This window comes from Dama dama, chromosome 23 (genome assembly GCF_033118175.1).
Source record: "Dama dama isolate Ldn47 chromosome 23, ASM3311817v1, whole genome shotgun sequence".
Lineage (NCBI taxonomy): Eukaryota > Metazoa > Chordata > Mammalia > Artiodactyla > Cervidae > Dama > Dama dama.
In genome coordinates, this window is record NC_083703.1 from 69,350,459 (window position 1) to 69,363,135 (window position 12,677).

The following is a 12,677-nucleotide window of genomic DNA, read 5'->3' on the forward strand; positions in this document are numbered from 1 at the left end:
GCGTTTCCCCGTACTTGCTTCCTCTCGCCAGCCGTCAACCCACTTAAAGTGGCAGACCTTGGCAGACTGTTCACATCTGAAGAGGTGAGCAAGGCTGAGTTCCCTTGGGAAAACTACAGTCGGCAACCCAGTTACTGGGTTTTTAACTGAGCCCAAAAGCCCATGTGTGGTCCGTGTGGACACACACAGGTGTGCACATATGTAGGAGTGCATCTCCCGGCCAGCAGAGTGCATGGACACACAGAGAAAGAAAGAAACAGGAGACAGAGGATGAAGGCAGCCCCTGGATTTGGAAAAAAGGGCCAGGGGCCACCTCAAGTGGTCATTTAGCCACTCCTTCCTACCTGCCATCCCCACAGGAGACAGCCAGACCCCCATGGCCCCACGCAGGCCACCAGGAGCCCTGGGGCTCAAGGCCAGGCTGGGGGGTGGGGTGTTTCCCTAATTGGCCCGCTTGTCCTTCACCAGCAAAGGAAACAGCCACTGGCTGCAGCCTCCAAATGACAGGAAACGCCATGGAGGGCTACTGGGCAGTAATTACTACTTGGAGAAAGGAGGCGAAAAAAAGCTGAGGGGAAAACACTTCCAGCTCAAATAATCGGCTCACTGGGGGGATGGGAGGATGTTTCAAGGAAAAGACATTTTGAAAAGGCTTCAATCAATCTGACAAGCAATTATCTGCTTAGCTGCTGGTACAAATCCCCCAGTGAGGACCGGTGCCCCTCCCAGGAAAACAAGAGCCCCAGACCAGGGCTCTGCCCCCAGCCCCCACCCCACCCCCTCGCAGCCGGAAGGATAAACGGGGAGACTGAGATCTCATGCCTGGGGAAGCTCAGACTCAGGACACACCAGCTACAGGGGAGTCGCTGCCTAACTTTTTTCCTCCACCTTTCACACCCACGTGTAAACACACACACACACTACCCAGAGTGGCTCCACGCCCTGCCCCACATGTCGTACACTAAGCCTGCTTCAAATAATCTCTCCTTCCCCAGGCAATCATGAGCATTCTCACACTTCATTCATTCATTCAAGAAACATCTTCTTGAAAAGAATATTCACCAGGACATCTGATGAGAAGGATGCAGGGTTGGGGGTTGCGGGGGAGATATCCACAGCTTTCTGAATACAGCTGGGGAAGACAGTCATGAGGACTGGAGAGAGCCTGCCTGGGGAATGCAAGACAGCTGACCTAGTGTGGAAAGTAGGTACTAGGCCACCCTCTGAAGTGTTGGTGTCTCTTCTCTCCTCTGATTGCCCCAGCCTCAGACTCCTCTGCCTGCACCCCCATCTCCCAGACCCTGGCCCTAGCTCTTACTCAGAGAGTGTGGAATTGACCTCAGCACAAACCATGCAGGACAGAGAGCAGGAGGGCTTGGCCGCTGCCCTCCAGGGAGGGGCCCTGTCCTTGCCCTGCAGTCCTGAGCACGGCCCAGAAAGGAACCCCCAACAGCACAGAGTGGGGGTCCCACCAGCTAATCCCCACTCCCAAAGCCCTACACACCTCCTCACCTAGTGCTTCCCTCCACAGATAGATAGATAGATAGATAGAGCTATCTCACACAAACACACACACACTCACAGAGAAGACACAAAAAGAAAAAAACCTCAGGCCTGGTTGTTGCTGTTCAGTTGCTAAGTCGCGTCCGACTCTTTGCGGCCCCATGGACTGCAGCACGCCAAGCTTCTCTGTCCCTCACCATCGCCCACAGCTTGCCCAAGTTCACTTGGTTGATGCCATCCAACCATCTCATCCTCTGTCACCCCCTTCTCCTTTGCCTGCATTGGGGTCTTGTCGGCTATTCGCATCAGGTGGCCAAAGTACTGGAGCTTCAGCTCAGTCCTGGTAAAGGTCCTGAAGACAAAGAAGTAACCACTCACTGCCCTACTCCATGGCCAGAGGAACACTTGCTGAGGACAGAGTCCCCGTCAGCACTCCGGATGGAAGCCAGAGTGCAGGAAACCAACTCAGAAAGGGCCAGAGGAGTCCCAGGGTCAGACCAGAAGGGGTGGGGGCAGACACGGGCAGGAGCGGCGAGAAGAGGCACAGAGCCCCGGCCAGCAAGGAGCCAGGACCACGGCTAAGATGTCAGGGACCTCACGGGACGGGGAACAGGTGGGCAGCCACAGGCATGATGGAAGCACAGTGCCTCCCCTAGAGCACCCCCCCAACCCCTGATCACTTCCTGTGAGGTGCAAAGACTGTCACCCCGCAGAACATTTGACTGGTGGGGAGACAGTTCAGATGGGTGAAGAGCCTTGCACACAATCACAGAGTCACTCACTAGCAGAAGGGCCGGAATTTCCACCCAAGTCTTGCTACCTGTAATATCCTTGCTGTTGACATCTTTGCGATGTCAGCTGCCCAATGAGATATTGTTGTAACACAGAGCAAATGCACAATAACGCTGGCTCTTCTCATTTCTCTAGGGTCCACCTAAAAGCCCAAAGAAGGTCATGTTGGTAAAGCTGAGTGTCCTGATGGGGTCGCCAGGCAGGATGCATGTGAAAGTTGGACTCTGGCTACAGACAAAGAACCAAGCACCAGGTCCAGTCTGGTGGGCCCTGCACATAGAGCTTAGAAAAGAAGGACAAATTCCAGCTTCATCATCAGTAGGCCAGCATTTGCTGGCCAGACCCTCAGGTGCTTCCCAGAACCAGATCAAGAGGCAGATGGTGAGAAAAGAGAGGCTGCTGCCTGGAAAAGGGTTGAGACCATCCCACCCAGACACGTGGGCCCCTGAAGCTCTGGGACACATGGAACACGTGATTTTCTGAGGCCATCTGCAGAGAGAGGAGCGCATGGTTAGACAGGGCAAAATGATTCTATTCACCTGGTCCAGGAGGAAGCTGCCGTTGGCTCTCCTAGGCCGTCTCATTTTGCCTTCAGTGTTGGGCAAGATCGCTCTGATGCACTGGCAGGCGGGCACGTCACTCATGGTGCCCCCATGAAGACACGCCCTCATGTTTTATGGTCAGAACAACTCAAGTACAGGATCAGCCCCAAGTTAAACCCAACCCCATCCATCTCTCAACCGCATTGCTTGAAGGCAGAAACTCCACACTTGCAACAGAGCAGGGGCAGACATCCAGCCATCCATGCACCTATCCATCCATTTCGTCAGCATTTACTGCCGCCCAGCCCTGTGCCGGGCACTGGAAGTGCAGGGACAATAAGGCGCTGTTCCTTCGCCTTCAGAGCTCGAGGTCCAGAGGTGGGGACCAGGAACGTGACACCATTAGGAGGTGCTGCCTAGTACAGTAGGAACTTTGGTGACCCACGGAACTGGGTTCAGACTCCAGTCCTTTCCCAGCAAGGGCACCTTAGCAACTTATTGTCATCATCAAGCCTCAGTCTCCTCCCAGTAGAATGGGGACAGGTGGTGTTCCTCTTGTTACTGGGGGCGATCACCTGAGAAAATGCTTGTCAAGTGCCAGCCCCATGGCCGGCCTGCTGAGATGCTCAGGGTATTAGTCGGTGTCATTCATGATAAGCTTCTGTGAAATGGGTATTATCATGCTCAGCCTGTCTACCTTTACAAGGCAGTCACAGCAAACCGGATAACATGGGGAACATGTCTAGTAAGCGGCCAAGCATTGATTTTATCGCTCACTCTTGCGCCAACGTTTCTGGAGCGATGTGCCCAGGCAGGCGCTGGGGAGGCGTGAGGGAGGCACGGGTGTGGCCACAGATGCCAGCAACATCTGAGAAGGAGGACCAACCTGTGAACAGACCAATCACAGACCTGGTGTGATAAGAAAAGCAATAAAAGTTTCTGCGGAGGAGGGCAGAGGGGCACGTCATTAGCAGATGGGAGAGGTCAGAGCAGGCTTCCCAGGAGGAGGGGGGACCGCAGTGGTGCTGCAAGGATGAAGAGTCACTACGACTGCTCACATCTGAGCGACAAGCTTATTCTCCAGATAAAGAATCAGCATGCCTTGGCCGTCACAGGAGGGGTGACCCAGACAGGTTTTGCGTGCTACCCATCAAGGGTGCAGGAGCTCTGAGGGCAGAACCCCAAGAGGCCTGGAGAGAGCTGGACTGGAGGTCAGCCTTCAGACCAGCAGGAGGAAAGGCTGTCCAAGGGAACCCTTGTGCCCATGACCAAGAAGGTGGAACCATGCTCGCTAGCAAGCAGTGAAGACACCAGCTGGCCAGGAGGGAGCCAAAGGGGGCAGGGCATGTTCCTGGGTTCCTTGATGTCTCCCAGTCCACAGTGGCATCTTCCACCAGCTTCAGTTGATGGAGCCAAGAACGGAACCTGGGTCCGGCTAACCCTGACTATTTTTCAGAGCCACCTGGGGTGCTCAGATCTGAGCTGGGTTATGAGCCTCAGACAGGGGATGGCTAACCTCACCACTTGGCACTGCCTCAGATATTCCCAACTGGTACATTCCTGTACCCTCCTGCAAACTCCTCTCCCTTCTGCATCAGTCCTTCCCTGCTCTCCATAGAAACCAAACTCCACCCACCTCCTCCAAACCGCACCCTCTTCCCCAGCACCCCCCAAAACATCCTGTCACCTCCCCCAAGTCCCCAAACCACTTACCCTGTCACTAGGACCTAATGCAAACTCACAGGGGAAGCCCTTGGCTGGCAGCCACCCCAGGAAGCCACATTAGCAACTTCATTAATCAGGGTCAGGTTTGCACTTCTATTGTCTGCTGTAATCATTTGTTTGTTTCAACTTTGGCGGCAGCCCCAGTGTATTACAATTATTAGTGTCTGGCATGGGATAGAACAGACTTGCCTTTCACAGGAACAGAGGAATGGCATCCTTGCATTTTGTTGCAAAGGACTCATCTTAGGCAATATGGCCCAAAATATCAGACTCTGTTAGAAAGAGAATATAAATCATTTCAAACATATATAAACGTGTTTGAACCCACAAGCGACCAAAGAAAGTGAATGAAAATAAAAGAAAAGGGGATAACAGTTTATCTCATAGCCAACAAAATTATAAACAATAATACCTAAAGCTGGTGAGGTTGCCCTGAAATTGCTAAATGGGCCAACTTGGCTGGAGGCAAAGTAAATTAGAACAGCCTTTATGGAAAGTAAATTGGAAATTATGTATCACAAACCACAAAAATGTTTCTATCCTGAGACTCAGTGATTCCACTTCTGGGAATTTATCCTAAGGAAATGAGACAAATAAAGAGAAACACTCCAGTGGAAAAAGAAAAGTGTTCACTAAAGCATTATTTGGGGTAGGAGAAAAATTGAAAGTAACATTCAACAATACCCAGCATCAACTTGATGAAATGATAGGTAACCATTAATATGATAATCTGTAGGGCTGGCGCAGCAGGCAAAGGCACTTTTAGACGATAACAGTTAAGTGGGAAAGCAGTGTTCACATTTCAAGTTTATGATCAAAGCCAGTGTGTGCAAACTGGATTCACATAAACATCACTGTACTGGCGATGCTAGGCTGGTGGCCTTTCGGGAAGTTTTTTTCCCCTTGTTTTCTAAATTTTTCAGTTGGATTGTATATTGGTTTTATAGTTTCTTTTAACTGGAGCTAACAAATGATCATGCTTCACAAAAGAACCACAAGCAGAGCTTAATTAGACGGCACAGCTTTCACAAGACCCTCAGCCTGTCTGCTCCTCATTTCCGTCTTCCTTAAGATCATCTGCCCTGTAAATGTCCTGTGGGAGGAAGACAGACCTGGGAAGGCTTTTTAAAGTCTTTGAATCAAGTACTACAAGGAAGAATGGATTTGTCCAAAATACTGGCTAGTGGTGGTGAAGCACTTAACACCCATTCACGACACCTCTGCAGAGTGGATAGTGCCATCCCCATTTTACAGATGGGACAACTGAGGCTTGGATGCTCTGAAGACTTGACCCAGAACTAAGGAACTGAGCCAGGACTCAAATCCAGGTCCCTTGGCTGTTGTCATGTTTCTCAAACCATGTTAATGATTTTTCTCAAAGGGATATATTTTAAAAGAAATGGATTCATTCAAAGAAGTTGGAAGTTGTGGCTTGAAGGGAACTCAAGGCAGCCCCTTCAGTCTGCCCAGGAGGCCTTGAAAGGGAATACAGTCTCGGGGGTGGCTGTCTTGAAAGAGTGCTGGCAAGGCCAGTGGCTACAAAACCCACTGGTCCAAGCATTCCAAAAGAAGCCATCCACTTTACCAGGAATGTACCTCAACAACCACAGAGACAAGCCCCAAGGAAGAAAAAAGGGCTGGAGGAGCCCCCAATTGGCTCTGGATGATGTCATGCCCCCACCCAGAATGCCTGTAAAAGCGGTCTGCTCTGGGCAACTTTATGGGGGCCTTGGTGTCTGCACCTTTCCTCCCTGGCTGCCAGGCAGGCATGACAGCTCCTGTCGACACCCTCCCCCCGCCCCACCATGTCCCCAGTCTCCCCGCCCTGGGCCTCTCACAGCCTATAATTACCCACAGTCTTGGCTTTATGGGCTCCCAGAAATGGGGGACCAGGCATCAAGAGGAAGTCCCTTGAAAAGGACCCAAGAATCCTCCCACTGGGGCCTCTTCCTCCCTCCCCTCTGAGGGTCTTCAAAAGCAGACCCCCTGGAGGCCTATGGTGCCCAGACCTCTACAGACACCCTCCTAATTCTCAGGTCCTCCACTTGGCCCCACAACAGGCACTGCCCCTGCCAACAATCCTACAACTGCTCCCCAAGGCTCTTAGAACAAATCACAGATTGCTCCCTCAGCCTCCAAGCATCGACGTGGTCCACAGTCTGTTTCCTCTCTCACAACTCCCCGCTGCACTCCAAAAGCCAGCTGCAGCAACCCACCCCCCGGCCCCATTCCCACACCTACTACATTCCCTCACGTGCCTCTGCGTCACCCTAGACGCTAGTCCCTCTGTCTGCAACACTTATCCCTCACTTCCTTTTAGCCGTCTAACTCCCACTTACCTTTGAGGTCTCTTAGATTTTTCTTTCCTTGGGGATGTTTGCTGGACCTCTGTCCCAGCTGGGCCAGGGGTCCTTCTTCTGGGCTCACAGCATCCTCCAGGCTTGTCCCATGACTTAGTCAGGGGGTCCCCCCAGAAACAGATGCTACAACAAAGATTCAAGTGCAGGTAGTTTATCTGGGAGCTGAGGCCAACATCTGCTGCAAAAAAGGCGGGAGTTGAGACAGGGAAAGGAAAACAGCCAATATCAAGCAGGTTACCACAGAGGGCAACTGGGGGTTAATCCTGCTGGGAGCCCTGGGCTGCAGTACAGAACACCCTGATGAGTTATCTCAGCCTTAGCCCGGCCAGGGATAGGGGCTTCCCTGGTGGTCCAGAGGCTAAGACTCTGTGCTCCCAATGCAGGGGGCCCAGGGTTCGATTCCTGGTCGGGGAACAAGATCCCACATGCCACAACTAAAAGTTTGTCTGCTACAACAAAAGATCCCATTTACCACAACCAAGACCTGATACAATCAAAGAAATACATATTTTTTTTAAAAAGGAAAGAAAAGAAAGTAGCCAGGGTAGTAAATACCACCAGTTCTGTCAGTCACTGACGGAGATCAATTATCTGGCCTGCCGCCAGCACGGTGGGCTCAAAGAGCCAAAGGAAGTTCCCTGGAAGTCAGGAGGTGAGCACTGTGATGCTGAGACCGAGGGCCTGTAAGCCCACACCAGTGTCCACTTACCCCATCACAGCCCCACCACCCTGCACCACAGTTGCCTCTTGTGCACCATCTCCTTGGACAAGCCCACAAGCTTCATGTAAACCGTCCCTGCACCTATTTTGCTTGTGGCTGTATTCCCAGGGCCCAGCACAGGACTTGATATAGAAAGTCTATCTGGTAAATCAAAATCATGTCTTATCTGGGTTGGGTGCCCAAGCCCACCAGTGATTAAGGGGTCTTATCCATGGGTCCTCAATTTTCCAGCTGAAAAACCTGAAGATCCTAGAAGCAAAGCCACAAGAGAAAGCCTGGAACACCTTTCATTATTATCAGCATTGGACAAAGACTCCAAGGGCCAATCTTACCTCTCTGAGATCCTTAGGCCAGGACAGCAGTGAGCAGAGCCAGAGGCCTCTGTTCAAATCCCAGCTCTGTCCCTTAGCACGTGGCCTTGAGCAAGTTGCTTAACCCCTCTGTTCTTCAGTCTGCTCAACTGTAGTTAAGTCCAGAAGGTCTGCAGAATTATTAGCATTATTACAAGTTTCAAAGGATCTAGTACACTTAAGATGCTTTGTCGTCATTAAAATGATTCTTACCTCTTTAGCAAACAAGGGGGTTCCTGGCTCCAAGAAATGATTCTTACCAAGCAGCCCTAATCCTAAACTTTGAGGATCCCCCGATGTGAACCCTGACTCAATGCCTGACACCTTACTGGAGGCACTATGATCATCCAACAGTCCACTGACTACAGACTTGTCTTCAACAGCCCTGCATGGTTTGAATATCCCCCATAACAGGAAGCTCAGTACTTAACAGGGGCGTCAGATGGATTTTCAGACAGCTCTGAATGGCTAATACTGGGCTTTCTCCCCATCAGCTTTCTCTCTCCCATAATAAGGAAAGCATCCCCCCATCTCCACCCCAATACATGACTTTAAGGTCCTAAGCCTTCAAGGCTTCTCTCCTTCCCTCTCTGGAATGGACTCCAGTGCCTCAGAATTCACTGAGAACCATCCCTGGGGTGATGGAACTGCACAGAATGCAGTGCATCTCTGCCAATGCTCAGGACACTTCGCTTCCATCCCAGAGGCAGGGGCTGAATTAGTGTTTGGGGAGTTCACATCCCTTGTGGCCCTGGGCAAACCACTTGGCTTCCCCAAGTCTCAGGATCTATCTATAAAGTGGAGCTTGCTGGAGACCTGGACATCAGCATCTTGAGGATTTGGGGGTGCATCCATTCCTGGTACTGTTGGACGGCTGATTCTGCCCGCCTGTGCTGGGGATGGGGATGTCGTGACCAAAAAATGGATGTAGGCTCTGCCCTCAGGAGCTCCCTGTCCAGCTGGGGAGACTGACGTCAGAAGTGATTTTCAGCTAGAAACGGAGATGTATAACACTAGGGGCATCGAACCATGTCTGGCAAAGGAAGTGGGGGAGACCTAAAAAGGTAGTCATCTAAGGTCTGCTCAACAATTTCTTGAACATCTGAAGGGAAGAAAGAGAACAACAGGCAGAGAAAACAGCCATGTGGAGGCCAGGGTTCAGAGCACGTGAGACATCCCTGAGCACAAGAGAGGGCCAGTGGCAGGAGCAAAGATCCTGGGACAGATGGTGGGGAAGAGGCTAGACAGGGCAGCAGGGGCTGAATGGAGGCATCATCGAACTGCTGGACCGTGGCCCACCCTCCTTCTTGGAGCTCCTTGGGTGTCTGGCCCTCTGACTATCCCATCTCCCTCTCTCTATCTAACGCCTCATTCTCCCCTCATCACCATAATCTGAGCCTTCTCTCCTCTCAAAACACCAGTAGCTCTCACACTCTTCTGATAACCCCCAAATTTTATTTTTTTAATACATTTGGACCATTTTTTTAAAGTCTTTGTTGAATTTGTTATGATAAGTTTTTTTCTGTTTTATGTTTCGGTTTTTTGACCACAAGGCACATGGGATTTTAGCTCCCCAACCAGGGGTGGAACCACACCCCCCTGCACTGGCAGACAAAGTCTCAAGCGTTGGACCACAGGGAAGTCCCAATTCCCAAATTTTAAGATACATCATATGAAATGGGCTTCCCTGATAGCTCAGTTGATAAAGAATCCACCTGCAATTGAGGAGACCCCAGTTCGATTCCTGGGTCGGGAAGATGCGCTAGAGGAGGGATAGGCTACCCACTCCAATATTCTTGGGCTTCTCTTGTGGCTCAGCTGGTAAAGAATCTGCCTGCAATGTGGGAGACCTGGGCTCGACCCTGAATTGTGAAGATACCCTGGAGAAGGGAATGGCTACCCACTCCAGTATTCTGGCCTGGAGACTTTCATGGACTGTATAGTCCATGAGGTCGCAAAGAGTCAGACACGACTGAGCGACTTTCACTTTCATAAAGAGAAAGCCAACATGGTGGGTGCATAAGAAAGGTGTGCAGAATCTGAATCTGAAAAGTCCACAGGTTCTTCTCTGGCCCCAGAGCCTAGAGTTTGATAGCAAAACAAGGGACTAAAAAGGTTGCAAGCCTTGCTTCTCCTGCAAACCAGCCAAACCCTGGCACAGACAGGGAAGTTGAGACATGGAAACAAGAAGGAACGGGTCCCAGATGGTGCCTTAAGGCTGGGGTTGGGGTGAGAACCAGGTTTCCACACCTCTATGTGCTCCTCCTCCCCTGCAGATGGGGGTGAGAGTCCTGAGTGACTGGCTGGCCTTGTCCAGGCCTGAGGCCAAACACTGCTTGCATGCACTGCTGTTTGTTCGAGGGGGCAAGCGATGGTCATCTGGTCATGTCGATCATTGGAGTGTGAATGGCCAGACAGAGGCACAGGAGTGGGAGGTGGGATGGGGGTGATTCTATTATCTGCCTTGCATCACTGCCCTCAGAGAGTCTGAGAAATTGGATAAAAGCGTACCATGTCTTGGGCCTTGGTCACTTCCAGTCAGAGGTTGGACATGTCTTGCCCCAAGGCAACCTGCTCCCTCCTGGAGCTGGGAATCCTGAGTTGCTGGCACGCTTGCTTGTCCCTAGCACTGGCCCACTCAGAGGTGGAGGGTGGTTCTGGACCTTGGAAGAGCCTGTGAGGTCAGGCCCGGCCAGATTTGACTGCGTGGGTGTGTGTGCACACGGGAGTCGCAGAGACAGGCACAAAGATCAGCTCTCTACAACGCCAGCCAACATTTACTGGCATGTCCCCTGTGCCCGAGGTAAGAGAAAGCAAGTGGGAGCCATCCCCAACTCTGAAAAAGAGCTCAGAGTCCAGCAAGGAAGCAGGAACCTGGGAAAACCTACACACCTCTGCCTCTGGGACACACTCTCCCAGGGCCTGCTGTGTCTTCCAGTTTAATCCATCCCACACTAAAGAAAGGGACCTTACCCACGTTGTAGCTGAAGACATCGAGGCTCGGGAAGACTAATGGACCTGCCTTTGGGGTTCCATGGGCAGCCAGCACCGATCTGCTTTTGCTCGCCATTTAAGTGACTGGCCCATATTCAAGAGAGATGCCTAGTGAATTTTTGGTGAATGAGTAAGTGAGTGAAGTGTCCGAGGCAAGATTAGAATCCAAGTCCACCACCAGCAGAGCCCTGGATGCTCCTTAAGTTGCAGAGATACACATGTCAATGCAGAGCGGTGTGGGAACTACAGTGTCAGACACTGCAGGAGGAGATGGGGGAAGGGACCGTGGCACAAAGAGCAAGGACATTTGATTGAAGCTTGGAAGTATAGAAAGGAGTTTTCAATTCATTCTCCCAGATATTTAATAAGCATTTATTATTGGCTGGCACCCTTTTAGGAGCCTGCATGCCTACAGGCTAAGTCACTTCAGTCGTGTCCAACTCTTTGCAACCTCTGGACTGTAGCCCGCCAGGCTCCTCTGTCCATGGAATTCTCCAGACAAGAATACCAGAGTGGGGTGCCATGCCCTCCTCCAGGGGATCTTCCCAACCCGGGGATCAAATCCCTGTCTCTTACATCTCCTGCACTGGCAGGCGGGTTCTTCACCACTAGCGCCACCTGGGAGGACTTTCAGGAGCTTGGGATTCATCGGTGAAGGATATAAGTTTTCTATCCTGTGGGACTTAATGTTCAAAAGAATCACAGGGAGAAAGAATCTCAGAGAGAACAGCACAGGTAGAAGAAGAGATATATCTTGCTCAGTCGCACCACCATGTCTAACTCTATGCAACCCCACGGACTGTAGCCCACCGGGTTCCTGGGTCCATAGGATTCTCCGGGCAAGAATACTGGAGTGAATTGCCATTTCCTTCCCCAAGGTGTTATCTTGGGGACTGAGTCCCCAATTAAGCCAATTAAGGAGTTCATTGGCTACATATATACTGACTGTGTTTTTCTCCTAATTTAAGCCATGATTACCATCACAGAAAATCTGCGACTCCAGAGGTTTTCAGTGTCATTTAAGAGAAAGGAAATTATGTTTGTTCATTATTCATCTTTTCATACTTTTTATTGATTTTGGTATTGAAACAAATTTATTTCCACACTTAAAGCTGAAATCTTTATGTCAGGTACACAGGCTTTAGCATGGGTGGTTAACTTGCTTATAAAATATGTGACATGTTTTAATTTTTTTAAATCAATCAATCAATCATTCATGATGTCTCTGACGGGGATAAGATAGAAAGCAGGCTTTTATTTTATTAGGAAGCTGAGGTTGTCAACATTTCAAATGAGAGAGGTTACCTAACCCACGTTTCTACAGATTGTTAGGGGAAAAGTTAGAGTAGATAACTCCAGGGTTGGATTTGGGTGTGGCTCTGTGGAGGAGGGGAGAAGAAAAGGGGATCTCCCGTCCAAGTAGGATCCACTAGGGCATGGAGCTGTGGGTGTAACAAAGTGGGGGTGGGGTGCAGCTCCTCCTGAAATGAACAAAAAGTGAGGCAATGACAACTGACTTCTACAGGGTCCAGGTGGCGCTGCCTGGCCAAATTGGGAGGCAAATATCAAGAATCCAGCAGCAAATGAGGAAACAGAAGTGAAGGGAGGCTTTGGCAGGAACCATAAGATTCTCCTTTGCTTCCCAGGTGACGCTAGTGGTAAAGAACCTGCCTGCCGAGACATAAGAGAT